Source organism: Pteronotus mesoamericanus, unplaced genomic scaffold, assembly GCF_021234165.1.
Source record: "Pteronotus mesoamericanus isolate MK-2021 breed Mesoamerican mustached bat unplaced genomic scaffold, CSHL_Meso_final contig_105, whole genome shotgun sequence".
NCBI classification, from domain to species: Eukaryota; Metazoa; Chordata; class Mammalia; order Chiroptera; family Mormoopidae; genus Pteronotus; species Pteronotus mesoamericanus.
The window spans coordinates 3,409,435-3,424,467 of record NW_026555006.1 but is presented as its reverse complement, the minus strand read 5'-3'; positions in this window follow the sequence as shown (position 1 = coordinate 3,424,467).

Genomic DNA, 15,033 nt, shown 5'->3' with positions numbered 1-15,033 from the left:
TATCTCTATCACTATGCTCACTTGTGTAGGATGAATGTCTTAGAGCTGTTTGTGATTATATTTTACATTGTTGACTCTGGCTCCAGAGCCTGTGCTTGGAAAGGACCGACGAGTATTCCTGAGAGCCAAGTACCAATTTTTACAAAGTGTTAACCATCTTCTACATCCTTGGTCAGGTTTCTCTCTTTATAGAATTTTCTTTTATGTTTCAAACTTCTAAATTGTAGCCTGTAACTATGAGAACAATAAACTTAAAGTAATCATAAAACATACTGTCCATACATCCTATTTGAAATGGAGTTTTTGCATGGTTCTCTGTTATGTCCATGCTGCGCCCTAGGGTGGGTATACAATCAGGTATAAGTGTAAAGTGCTTGAGACACTAACTGGTGTCAAATATATACCTAATAAATGTTAACTGTTATTTTTAGTTATCAAGCTCTGTTTTTTTTTCTTTTCCATCCTCACCTGAGGACATTTTCTTTTCATTGCTTTTGGAGAGGAAGGAAGAGAGAGAAGCATCTATTGGTTGCCTCCCACACACACCCGGACGGGGGATTATATGCTCCCAGACTGGGGATTGGGGATGGAGGATCAAACCCACAACCTAAGTATGTGCCCTGACAAGGAATCAAACCTGCAACCTTTCGGTCATGGGCTGATGCTCCAACCAGCTGAGCTACGCTGGCCAGGTCAAGTTCTGTTTTTTGAAAGATAGGAAATGTGTATGCATAGAGACAGTGCCTAATACATAGATGGCTTTGCATATATTTGTTGAATGAGGTTTATGACACAGGCTCTAGAAGGGCAATGTGGTGTAAAAAATTCATACAGTCCTGGGGTTGAGTCCCTGGTCTGTCATTTTTGAGAAAGATAACTGAGAAAGTTATTTAGCCTCCCTGAGCATTATTTTCCTCATCTAATGAACAATAAAATATCTAACTCACAGATTTGTTCTGAAGGATTTGATTTTGACAACTTTTTAACAATAAAAGTGGACGCACGCAGATTGAATCTTTGTGTTTGAGGGTCAGCTGTATTTTCTATCTGCACTTAGGAATTGCATATGAGGAAGGGTGATGTAAGTTTTACGTGGATTTTCGACTGTGCAGTGAGTGAGCTGGTGCCCCGCTGCGCCCATATTGTTTAAAGGTCAACTGTATTTTAATTTTAAAAATTAAGACATATTATTAATAGTGAAAAACAGCTGTTGGTTGTCGAATGCATATTATGTGTGAAACACTATACTAAGAACTTTATTTGTGAGGTTTTTTTGTTTGTTTAATCTTCACAAGAGCCCTAAATAGTACAATCAATTACTCTCTATTTTAGAAATGGGGAAACAGGCTCAAAAAAAAGTTAAAATACTGTGCTTTACATTATACAGCTAGTAAATTGATGATCCAGGAATTGACCTCTGGTCTCTCTGATTCTAAAACATGATACTTTCTCCATTTTACCATGCTTTGTCTCATTTTGTATGAAAAAATAAATTACTTATAGGAAATGCTAGGAACAAAACATGATAAATAACAAGTGAGATGTATTAAATTCCAGACAGGATCTTTAATGCTTTGCATATATTAATTCATTTAATCCTCACAACAACATTGGCCCTGTAATCTATAGATATTATTATTGTCTCCATTTCACAGAAGAGGTGCCCTAACTAGGCCACAGTTGTTCACCTGGTAAGTGGCAGAGCTGGAATTTGAACCCAGGATACTGGCTCCAGAGTTTTAACTACTACTTGTATTCCATTAAAGCCAAAGGAGAAATATAAATAGAATAATCCATGTAACCTCTATTCTTGGGGATTAATAAAATAGACCTATTACACATAGCATGTTGGCATCTCATAAAGCATTTTCCTGTTCATTTTTCTATTTAATCCTTCCCAGGATTTGGGATAGTTTCTAACATGAAAGCACTCAACCATTGTTAGTTATTACTGTTACCATAAACGATAAGTAAGTGTATAGGGGAGATAGCCAACCTTGCTTCTATTAAAGAAATATTTTAAAATCATGAGGGTAGCAAAAATAAAAACTCAGTGCTGCCAGAGCTCAGGACAGCGCACATAAAGAGGTGGGGGAAGGCTTTTGCTCTGCATTCGTGCACTTTGGTTTCAGTCAAGATTCCAAAGGATTTGGGGAGAGAAGAGGAGCTCACCTACCTTTTTGCCAGTTGACAATGCTTTTGGGTCTTTTACTTGACAGAGAGTTGGTAAAGTGATGATACTATTTTTTGGAAGATAGTAACTGCCCTTTAGAGAGAAAAAAGGAACAAGAGGACAGAACTGCAAATTCTCAGGCGTAGCCCAAATCTGTATTAAGAACTGGTAGAGTAATAGAGTGTTCCATTGGCCAGGTGGTCCATTGACATTTATGAAGAATCACAGAAGGCACTGAGTATGGGCAGGTCTATTAAGACAGCATGGCTCTTGGACCTGGGAGGCCCAGAAGCCCTTTTACAATACCTGAGGTGAAAAATTGAAACTAAGGTGTTACTTGGCCTTTTTCATCCTCAGAGTTGGTTTTCTAACTACATAGCCAAATGGAACAGAAGTAGAAGCCCATGAGAACCTAGATGCCTTTTATTAAAATTCCATTTCTAATGTATTTCTAAAGTTCTAAAGTATTTATGAATTACAATAAAGGTGACTATGTACCAAAAAAAAAAAAATACATAAAAAGGTAAGCACAGAGTAGATTTTGAAGAGTTTGCCTTACAGATGAAGGGGTGGGGTATTCTACGCAGAGGGCATGGTTGTGGATAAGGAAAAATGGGTAGGACAGGGGTTGTGTGCTAGCAAGCAGCAAGAATTGAAGTAGTGTGTGGGCAAAAGGACACAGTTTTCATGTTCATATATGGAACACTACCTTCATATACTTCATATACGGAAGATCTCATTGGTAGTGATTTGGAGAATTGCCTTAGGAGGAAACCAGGTAAGGCAGGGAGAGCAGGTGAAGGCTTTTGCATTCATTCAGGTGAGAGGGTAAGGACCTCAGTGTGGCTGTGGCTGAGGCCTGAAGAGGGGCCAATTTAGGAGAACTACCAGCCCTTTAAGTATGATTAGACAAGGTGGTGAACGGAAAGAAGTAGTTTGCAAACTTTAGCAGACGTCAGGATCACCTGGCGGGCTTGTTGAAGTAGATTGTGGGTCCCATCCCCCGAGTTTCTGATTTCAGTAGGAATAGAGTGAGACAGAAATATGTGAATTTCCAACTAGTTCTCAGATGATGCTGCAGTTGCTAGCCAGGGATCTCAGTTTGAGAACCACTGGAGTAGAGGCTAACTTCCATGTCTGTTGTTGTCTTGTGAGTTTTACTAAATCTACTCCTTTAGTTTGCAGTGCTGTTGAACTTTGTTGTTTTAGACTTGACCTGTGGATTCTGCCTGATAGTGCAAAGAACCTCTCATTTTTTGTGTGTGTGAATAGAGTTTTAAAAAATAATTGCAAGCCGAAAGACAGCTTGAGTGCCTTATTGTGTGCCAGTACTATTTGAAACACTTGTATATAGTCATTTTAATCTCTATAACAATCCTTTAAGTTAGGTATTGTTATTACCAGTTTACAAATGAGAAAGCTGAGGTATAAAAAGGTTAAATTTCCCCAAGATCATAGAGCTAAAAAGTGCCAGAGCTAGGATTCAAACCCAGGCAGCTGGCTCCAGAACCTACGCTCAATCGCTCTGCTTGGCTGGGGAAAAAAAAAACAACCAAAAAACTTACGTCAAAATGCTTCTGGTACGAGGATTTGCAGTGTACCTGTTCCTCTCAGAAAGCTCTATTTGTGAGCACAGTGAGAAAATCATTGCTATTCCCATTCACCCTGGCTAAGGTGTATATGCTCCGGGCATTGTGCTGGGCCAGGCACAAGAGAAGACTCATTTAACAGCCTTGCCAACAATGGTGGCGTGGTGTGAGAGCTAGCCACCTGCCTACAGCTAGGTTCAAACAACATTGCTTACTAAGGATTATGATAGGAATGCTGGGACACTCAGAGGAAGGAGAGAATAGTTCTTGCCTAAAGGATTGGGGAAGGCTCCCCAGAGGGTATGTTTCCAGGACACATTATTCTGCTCCTAGCATTGGTAAAAACGTAGGGGGTGACTGTCGAAATGTACCTCTCACAGGCCACCATTTGATGTCAGGGCCCTGCCGACTGCAAAAGGCAGATGGGCTCCCAGGAGGCCTCGTTTAGGTGTTCAGTCATTCAGTGAATCAATCCAGCTGGGCTCAAGGCCTGACCTTCAGGTTTAGAAACCTGATTTTCATGCGTTAAATATAGGTCCTGTTAATCAAGTTCACAGGGACTGATGTACAAGAAAGTCAGACCAGAAAGTCAGTTTCCAGTAAAAGTTGTTGCCACAGGGCTTGGAGCGCCCACAATTGACTGAACAAGACAGGCCTGTGTCCCCGCCCCCCTCCAGCCAGTGCCCGGATACCTCCTGCCCCTCAGGCTCCTCGCTCTCTGCAGCCAGCGTGGCTGGGTCCCTCTGGTGAACACAGTTTTTAGATTAATATGTTTAATCAGGTTATAGTCTGGTTTGGCTGGTTGGGTGGCTCTGATGTCTCTTTGGAGTGATTTTGCTTATCTTTGCTTTTATCCATTGTCCGTGGAATACACAGTTGACTCCTTCTAAGGCAGATTTTTCCCAGTTTCTGTGTTCTTAGTGAAGCACCTCAGCGGCTGGGCTCTGATTCCCCGCTTTCATTGATTGTATTGTTTATTGAGTGTACATGTGCCAGGCCTCTTCCCTGAGCCATCCTCCCCCAAACCATCAAGGCCTTAACAGCTCTGCCTTTTAACCCTTTCTCCGGTTGGCCTCTTCATCTCCAGTCAGTGCCCCTGCCCCTGTTCAAGTCTTCATCATCTTATTTTTTATTTTTATTTTTTAGCCTTTGCCAAAGCTTTCTAATCTCCTTGCCACAATCTCTGTTTTTCTCCCTGCTTCCAAACCATCCTCCATTCTGCAGTCAGATTCTTCTAGAATCAAAATCTGCCCCCGTAACTCCTACAGTAAAAGATGCCACTGATGCCTGTCACACTCAGGTTAAAATCCTACCCCTTAGGAGGCTTCTCCTTTATAACCTTAATTTCCGATTGGTGTTTAATCAGTAATGGCTCGAATGTGCAACTCGGTTTTCTTTCCTTTAAACAGATCTTGTGAAAATTCCACTTGAAGGAAATAAAGGTATCCCTAATCTGATTGCAGGGTATGAAATCCTTTTAAAATGTCCAAAACTTTACTCTCTAACTTGATATTTTTCAAACTACAGATTGTAATATATTAGTTGGGTCATGAAATCAGTGTAGTGAATCAAGCGGAATGGAAAAAATATAAACAGTACTATAGTAGAATGAACTCCTGTGTACCAATAATCAGCTTCAATAATTACCAATCTGTATTCAATGTTATATATAGTCCTACTCACTTTTTCAGTATTTTAATGAGTAGCATTTTCAAAGTCATGAAATAGAATTTGTTATCGAATATGTTTTGGGCCACAGGATAAAACATTTGAAAGCCATTGACCTTTTAAACATCTCTTGTCAAGTAAGAAATATAGGGCCTAATGTTATATACCGTATTTTGCCTTGTATAAAGTGCACCCACATTTTTGTGCGCATTATACGTGGGATTATTGTCTCCCGGGTATGTAATCATTATACCCATGTATAATGTGCATCTTTATTTTTCCCTCAAAAATTTGGGCAAAGAAGTGTGCAGTATATACAGCAAAACACAGTATCCAGGGTAATACCATAAAAAAAATACCACAAGGAGGGGAAGGCGTGTCTTTGCCGAAAGACCCCACCCATATTGCTTTCCCACTTCAATAAGTGTCTGGAATGTGTTCAGCTGCCCAAGACTTAAGGGTTCAGTTTCAGCCTCTCCTTTCTGTTTTCTCTGGAGTCAGAACTTGGAAGGTCTGAGTTACAGTCATGTGTCACTTAACGATGGGGATACATTCTAAGAAACACGTCATTGGATGATTTCGTCGTTGCACGGACACCATAGAATGCACTTACACAAACCTAGATGGTGCAGCCTACTACACAGCGAGGCTCTATGGTACAGCTAATTGATCCAAAGCTACAAACCTGAACTGTACACTGTAGGCAATTGTACCAAAATGGTAAGTATTTAAGTGTATTTAAACATAGAAAAGGTACAGTAAAACTATGGTATAAAAGATTTAAAATGGTGCACAGTGCAGGGCACTTACCATGAATGATGCTTGCAGGGCCAGAAGTTGCTCTGGGTGAGTCAGTGAGTGTTGCTTGAGTATGAAGGCCCAGGACATCACTATATACTACCGTACACTCTATAAACATGCCCCACAGCCTTCCCCCCTGCTCCCTTGTGACAGGGTCAGAAATAGAACATTGAAGCTGTCAATGCTGCTCCCTGAATAGGGACGTGGGCAGACTGATTGGAAATAATGAGAAGAAACTGGCTGGGTAAGTCATAGATCACCATAATAGTGACTGTTAGGAGGGAATGAAAGGAGGCCTGAGGACCAGTAGGAATATGAAATCAGGATGGAGGCCCTGGCTGGGTAGGTCAGTTGGTTAGAGCATCATCCTGATATGCCAAGGTTGCAGGTTCAGTCCCCAGTCAGGGCATATACAAGAATCAACCAATGAATGCATAAACTAGCAATATTTTTCTCTCCCTCCCTCCCTCTCTCCCTCCCTCATTTCCTTCCTCTCTCTCTAGAATCAATAATTTTTTTTTAAGAAGTCAGGATGGAGAGATAAAGGAACATAGGGGGTTGTCATGGCAATGTGGTTTTGGCCAGTACATGTTGGCGCAGTGGTCAGATTAAGGAACTTTAAAAAAGAGGGTGTTTAACATGGAGAAGCCGTAGAACTAAAAACTCAGTATTTTGACACTGGAAATTTGTTTTGGGTTCCATTGACCCTACCTAATACAAAAGTCTCTCTCTGACATGGAATCAATGGAAGAAATAAAACTTAGACCTGTGCTTTATTTCATTACAATCTGAAAATATTTCCAAAGTATGGAGACAGGCTGGGTCCACAGGACCACAGCGAGCTTTACTAGAGTGGCAGTGGCACTTCCTACCTGTTAGGGTAACACCTGTGGACCTGTGTCCTCATACAATGATGTAAGGCAACGTACTCCACAATGACCTCCACAGTGATGTATGGCAATGTACTCAGAACACCATCAAGCTAGACCTGGGAGGGCTCTAGCTCCCGCTGAGTGTGTAGTGCTGGGGGACAGGCTCCTCTGTGCTGAGCAGGCCAATGACTGACTGACTAGGATGGAATGATGTGTGCACTCACAGAACTGAGGTGCTCTATGTGACAGGGAATCTAGTGCCAAGCCCCACGGATATTGCTCCCGTCAGAGAAAAAGAATTCCTCCTGAGCTACATATCCTTCCATTTCTTACAGGAAATTCAGATTCATTATTATTTTATGGGACCAGGGCCATATATGCATCATTGACCAAAACATCATTGAGTGGTGCATGACTGCATTTTGTGGAAAGGAAGAGACAAGGAGAAGTAGCTGACACTTAACTGAGGAACTTCTCTGAGCCTGGTACTAAGGCTGTCTGTATTACCCCATTTAGAAAACATGCTGTATAAAGACATGGAATTGACTTGGCCAAGACCCCCCCCAACCTGTTAGAGATCAAGCCAGGTTCCAGCCCAGGTGCCTCACCTCTGAGACCTGCTTGTCCACCGCACCAAGCTGCCTTTTGCACAGCCTAAGAGACCAAAGAGTAACAGAGATCAAACACAGCAACCCTGGGCCCTAAGCAAGAACTGACCTTCTCAAAGAAATCCCCAATTTATCGCAGCTTCCTGAGAAGGTTTCCTGCCCTTGTACAAAGAACCCAGACCTTGGAGTCTGATAAACATGCGCCTACCATTTCCTAGCTATGTGACTTTGGTTAAATCTCTTAACCCCTCTGGTCCTCAGTGGGGATAACAGTTACTTCACAGGGTTGTGAAGATTGAAGATGATGGATATAAAGTCTTTGTTCCTGTTACGTGGCAGATAGTCACTAAGAGCTGTCATGTCTGTGTTTAAGAAGACAGAAAAGCTAACAATACACTTTAGGAAAATGTCTGTGATTAAAGGGAGTAAACGTCGGTCACCTTAAAAGTTTATCGATCCAGAACACTTCATTACGTCCCCACTGATTATGAATAAAACTATCACATAGTAGGAGGAACACATAACATATACTATGTGTCAGCACTGCTCTGTAATGTTTGCATTAACTCATTTAGTCCTCACAACAACCTTTTCGGTAGGTGCTGATATTATTCCCATTTTAAAGATGAGAAAGCAGAGGTTAAAACACTTGCCTGAAGTCACACGCAGCTATCACGTGGTGAGGCCGAGGTTCCAACCCAGGCAGCCTGGCTCGAGAGCAAGGGCAAGAATAAAATCTCATAAGAATTGGTGTTCCTATGAGATTCAAAATGAGATAAACCTTGGAAAAGTGGTTATAAATGCTGTGTTCATTCTAAGAGCTTGTGTGGCAGACAGACTTGGGCTGGTTAAGCTACAGGCTCAAGTCTGGCTGCCTGTGTTGAGTCCTCCCTCTGCCACTTACCCAGCTTCTGTGATCTTGAGCAAATTACTCAACCCCCTGCCTCACTTTCTCAGCTGTAGAAATTGGGATTGTAAAAGGAAACACCTGATAGAGTTGTTTTGAGGATGAAACACATGTAAAGGGTTACCATAGTGCTGAACATAGTTTTAAACCAATGATGGCAGTAATGAAGATGAAGAAGATGAAGGAAAAAAGGGGGGAAGAAGAACAGGTAACAAGCTTTGAAGTTTGAGAACCCTGGGACGAAATCCCAGCCCCTAGTCTGATCTCAGGAACATTTCTAAACTTCAGACCCAAATATTCTCAGACCAGAGGTGTTGTCTGGATTAGAGGAAGTGTATGTAAAGTCCCCAGCATCGTGCCTGCCACTGAGTAGAAACAATGAATCTTCGTTCCCTCTTCACCTAATGCTGAGCACCTGCTACCTGCAGCGGTGGTGCTAGGGTCCAAGGAAGACACAGGTGGGAGACAGAAATCTGAAGAGTGAGACTAATATGGTCATTAATAACTAATATAAGGATTGAAAAACATAGTGCTAAATGCCATGAGAAAGGTAAAAGTGTAACTTCCCATGAAAACATATAATAAATATTATATATTTTTTAAAAAAACAACACTTAAAAATGTAGCCTCCAAAGAAGAAGTGGTGTTGCCTGTGGGCTCACAGGCTGGGTGGGACTTTAATCCTACCTGGGGTAAGACTGGGCTTTGGGCCTTTAAGAGACCAGGCTTCCGAGGCCCTGTGGTATCCGTGCCTGTGACCTGGCTTTCCGCGGTGTCCAGTGCTGCCCAGCTGGACAAAGCGCTGTGGCCTGAGGGGTTTGGGCCCATGAATGCACTGTAACTGGAATTTCCAGATCTAGAAGCTCTAGCTTTGTGGTCAGATAGGCAGCATTCTCAGACCCTTGTTGATCCAAGACTATGATATGGGTGCTCAGAGTAAAGGGGAAAGGTCATTCTTTCTCTGCTGCCTCCCAAGGAAAAGTGAGAGAAACTGCCCAGATGAGCCTTGAGGCTTCTGCCCTTCGCTTTGCCCAGGCCTCACACTCGATGCTCAGCCCACCTGTGGGCCCCAGGCAGGCACTGGGGAAGAACCAGGTGGCGCCGACAGACCTGGGTGTAAGACCTGAACAGCTTGGTCTCTGGGGAATCAGTTAACCCCTCTGAACCTCAGTTTCATCAGCTGTAAAAACAGGGGTATTTCATAAAATGAAATTAAATAAGAATTTGGGCAAAACACCTGGCTTAGGTCTTGGCACATCAGAAAATGTCTCTGACTTATCAGAATCAGTACCCATATTAGACACACAATTTGTATCTAGGGTACAGACCCAGCCCGAAAAGGAGACAGAATAGGTGCCTTAGCCCCCTGGGCCTGCCTGCTGTTCAACCCCCACCCTCTCTCACTGAGGGGAGTCTCCAGGGGCCCCTCAATCCGTCCTTTATGCTGGACCAAAGCGATCCTCTTACGTCCGGCCTCAGGGCGCCCTCCTGCTCCTTGTCCTTGACTGAGCCTCCCACGGAAGCCCGCGGCGCTGCCCTGCCAGGGCCTCGCCTTGCTCCAGAGCTGATGCTTCTACCTGTTAGTAGTTATTTAAAATAAAATTTTAAATGAGTATGACCTAAGACAAAATACAGGATTTCAAAGGAAGTTTGTACTGGAGAGCGGCTGTGGCCCGTTCCCCTCCGACCACCACCTCCGCTCGGGTCTGTGAGCGGCGTCACGACCCGGTGCCCTCCGGCCCCCTCCGGCCCCCTCCGGCCTGCCCCTGCCCCTGCCGCTCCGTGCCCGGCCCCCGCAGCAGCCCCGAGACCCTGACTCGATTCCGGGGCAGCCCTGGCTAGGCCGGTTCTGTACTCAGGCAGCAGGGAAAGGCATTGGTGACACCATCGTTCATCTGCATCGGGGACAAGCGCTGGACTGGGAGTGGAGAGGCCCGAGGTAGTCCTGGCACGTCTACCATTGACCCTCTATGTGACCTTGAGCAAATCCCTCGCCGTCTTGGGCCTCAGTTTCTCCTTGTGACTAATGACGGGTCTTGATGGCTCTGGACGAAAGTGGTCTTGCCCTGGGACCCCAGGGACACTCGTGGGAGGCGACTCCGTTGTCATCAGGAAGGCGCCGGCAGGGCCGGGGCGGAGCCTCGGGTCCGACCCCGCCCGCGCCGTCCAGGTGTTGCTGCCAGGGAGTCGCTAGCGCCACCGCCGCCACGAGGGGACGCCCGCGCCCCCGCCGAGTCCGGCCTCCGTCCATGGCCTTTCTGACCGCCTGGAGGGGAGCGGCCCCAGGGAAAAGCGACCGCAGGTACCGGGCTGGGCGGGGACTCGGCGAGACGCGCGGATGGGTCCGAGGGGCGGCTGGGGAACAGACGACGACGGGAGGGACAGCTGAGGGGGGCACAGCTGGAGACGGGTGTGTGGGGCTGCTGGGTTAGGGTAACGGCCCGAGGGCCCCGGGAGGGGCAGTCCAGCCCCTCTCATGCCTCCACGTGCCCCCCCGCCCCCGCTTGCGTGTTACGGCCCCATCCCGATCTCGCTCCAGTCCAGCTTCCCCTGCAAACCATGGGCCACCTGCAAGGGCAGCTCGAGGGAACGGACCTCGGCCCTCGGCCGGCTGGGAGGCGGGTTCGGCGCCGCGGCTCCGCTCAGGGGCGCCCCTCACACACCTGGTGCTCCCCAGGGAAGCATGAGTGGAGAGGTGACACGTGAGAGCAGGCACACTGTCCCCCTGAGGGACTGTCCACATCTGGGGGTAGCAGTGTGGGGGGAAATCCTGGGTCCCAGTTCTAGTCCGTGGTGGAATTACATGCACCACAGATCCTCCAAGGCCAACCCTTCAGTGCCTCCTGTGTGTCATCTTCACCTCCCCTCTGTCCCCTCCTCCTGGATGAGCTGGTGTCTCTAGAAGTGTCCCCATCAAAGAGGGAAGGGGAGACAGCCCTGACCTCTCTTCTGAGCTGTCCTGACTCCCACTTCCTTTCCTTTACATATGTAAAGTTTGCTTGGAGAAGGGCGGTCTCACAGTCGCCCACCAACGCCTCCATCTGACTATGCTATGAGCACCTCAAACTTGGGCAGGCCCTAAATCAAACTTTGCTTGTTCCCCCCTGAAACCTGTGCCTCCTCCTGTTTTCCCATCTCAGAAAACAGCACAGTCATCCACCCAGTTGCCCAAGCCCGGGACCTGGGAGTCATCCCTCTCCTCCCTCACCGCCACCCCAGTCTCCACGCTCGGCTGGTTTTATCTCCTGCATGTCTCTCAAAGCTGTTCATTTCCCGTGGACTATTACAACAGCCTCTAACTTTCCCAATTCCTCCAGTCTCCTCCCTTCCATGCATCCTTCAGACTGGTCTCTTCAAAAACATAGACCGGATCATGTCACTTTTCTGCTTTTAAACCCTTCCACGGCTCTGTGTCACTTGGAAGTTCAAGTTCAAGGCTCTCAAGGCGGGAGGCCGTGGCCCGCCCAGGCTTGCTTCCCACAGCTGCCTGGCCCTCACGCCGTCCACCGACGCCGGATGGCTTGGCGGGGCTCTCACAGCTGTGCCAGGCTGCGGGGGCCGCCTCTGCCCGGAGTGCTGTCCTCCACTCCTGACGTTCCCCCCGTTGAGGCTCAACTTTAGGTCGACCTCTTTTAGAGAGGTTTTCTGACTCCGCGTCAGGGGCTTTCAGGGTTCCAGCATCTTTGCTCCCTCTCATGGCTCTCATTCAGTCTTTCAACAAACATTTTTGAGCACGTACCATATTTCAGGTGATTGTAGTAGGTGCTGCAGATATGCTATTACTTCACACATACAAGTCCCTGCTCTCAGGAGACCATGTCCTAGTGGGACAGACTAACCTATTAGGCAAATAAACAAGTAAACACCAGATAGATGCTGTGTAAGGCTTAAAATGGGGTGATGTGATAAACAGGAAAATCAGCCATGCCAAGAGCATTCCTGGCAGAGAGAACAGCTCATGTCAAAGCCTGAGGTGCTCCTGAGGAGCAGAAAAAGGGGGTAGGTTATTGAGCATCAGTGCTTGGAGGCAGGCTGCCCAGAACAAACAGGGATTTCATGGTGTGTTGGGAAGCCACTAGAGGGCGTTGGGGAGGGGATTTACATATTTAAGAATGACCCTGCTGCAAGGGGGGTGGGGAGGATATTTGAGCACAGGCCATTTCAACACGGAGTCATAGTCACCCTTTTCTGTCTCCCCACTACACATGGAGAGAGGACAGTGGTCATCTGCTCCCATGTCCTGGGAGCCCAGCACGGAATGGGGCTTAGAGTGTGCTTCCGCTTTGATAAGGTCATAGGGAAATGATTTTTGAGGAGGGTGAGGTCCCCTGGCTACGGTGGTGAGGAGTGGCTGTGTCCAGAGGGATTTCTTGCCCAGGGCCTGTCCTGCCTGTGAGAATCTGGTTGTGCTCTATCCTATAGGCACCAGGGGTCCTCGTGGGTTTCAAATGTGTATATACTGCTGACGTCACAGTGTGGAGGGGAGGCTGGTGTGATGATCCAGGGCAGATGCTGGGGTGTTGGTTAGTAGAATAGAGGGAATGGGGGGAAATGAAACTAAGAAGGAAGAACTGAGACGTGGCGAATGGACAAGCTGGGAGGCAAGATCCAGGATCACTAGTGACGGAGGGAGAGGAGAGGCAGTGAGGAGGAGGGGGAGACGGGGGACTCTGGCCAAGTAGAGTCTGCCACATCCCTCCAAGGGCCTGTGTAAGGGAGTAGGCATGAGCGCCTGAACACATGTGCCTTTGTACTTCAGGGAACTTGCTAGACTCAAATACTTAAAAATTATTTGCTTCCAGTGGCCCCCACCAGGACTCACACCTAAGGAACAAACCCAAGTCTCCATCCTCTCAGCTTAGGACATGTGACTTCACCACCTCACTCCTTGCCCATCATGCTGCCTTGTCTCTCACAGCTTGGCCAAAGGGTGGAGAGCTTGGTAGAGTGTTCAGACCCTGCTCTGCCACTCACTTATTGGCTCTCTGACCTTGATTCTGTTACTTGACCTGTGAAAGCTTCAGTTTACTCAGCTGAAAAATAATTGCTACTCACTGAGTAGTGGGAAGACCTGGGGACGTGATGTTGGTAAAGGACCTAATAGACAGCTACTGGGAAATATCCGGTCAGTGTTTTGTAAATGCAAGTTTACTTTCTTCTTGCACTGGTACGAGGTAACCTTCCTTCAGAGGCATTTGCATTGAACAAAGGGGATTCTGAGAGGTTTGGGAGCCAATTGTGGGATTCCTGGCACCAGATTAGGTAGTGTGAACTGAAGGGTTGTTGGCATCAATTTGACAGCAACAGGAATCTCTGAATAGGGGTGTGGTGAAAAAGGAAACTATTCTGTGCAAACAGCTCAATTGTGATACAGCATCACCCTGAAAATAGCATAACTCTTAGGCGGCCCTTTGACCAGGTAGGTCTGGGGCCAGGCCCCTCTTTGGCTAGATAGCTCTGCTTCACTCCTGCATGGGCCTGCTCTGTGCCCATTTGCTGTGCCCCCTGCTCTGGTGAGACGGCAGCCAGGGGAAAAGCAGTGTTCAGCCTTTGGTGGAAAGGGAAAGTGTGCTCTCACAGCTAGAGGGGAGCTGGCTTATACAGACAAAAATGCCCGCTCCCTGGACCATGACTGATTCCTTCTCATGCACATGAGGACTCCAAATTCTTACAGTTCAATTGGTCCAAAAGATACTGTCCTGCTTGGTCAGAATGGAGCCACTCTGACTGGCTGGTGAAGAAACTTACGGGGATATAGTTGCGATAGCTGCTTATCTCTGATTGGATGGGAAAAGCCTCAGTCCTGTTGGTTGACATAGGATTTTAGGAACTCCTTCATAAGGGCTGGCTCAGATGGCAGGAACACAGTGCAGGCTGGCAGTTCAGAGCAGGCTTCTCCCTGAGGTGCAGTTTGCATGAGAGGCCCTTGTGTAGAAACGGCTGCTAGGCTCTGTATTTAAAATTTGAGCCCAGTTAGCCACAGGGAGCCATTCTTTCTCAGGGTCCACAGTAGCTGGGAACTGTTAGAAGGAGGAAATGAAAACCATGCATCATACACTGTGGACCATCACCTACTTGACTTACAAATAGGGCCCCTTTCCAGCCATACCAGAAACCCCCACTTATAGCTGCTTCTGTAGGAGTTAGCACCAGGAACAAAGGGGGAAGTGTGGGCAGGCAGATTGCTTTTGAGACGGTAATTCTGTGGCCAAGCTGCTCTGGGAGGGAGGGGCCACTGTCAACAGAATCATTGCTCTTGGTTTGAGCCTGAGCCCAAGGAGTTCTCTGATTCCTCCAGGTAGGGTGTTTCTATTGTAGTTTGGTGACAGGAATCCTTGGGCAGCTTTGGTGTCTCTTCCTTGGGACTGTATCTGGACTAGAAGCCAATGTTGAGTCTCAGATCTTTGGAGCTGAT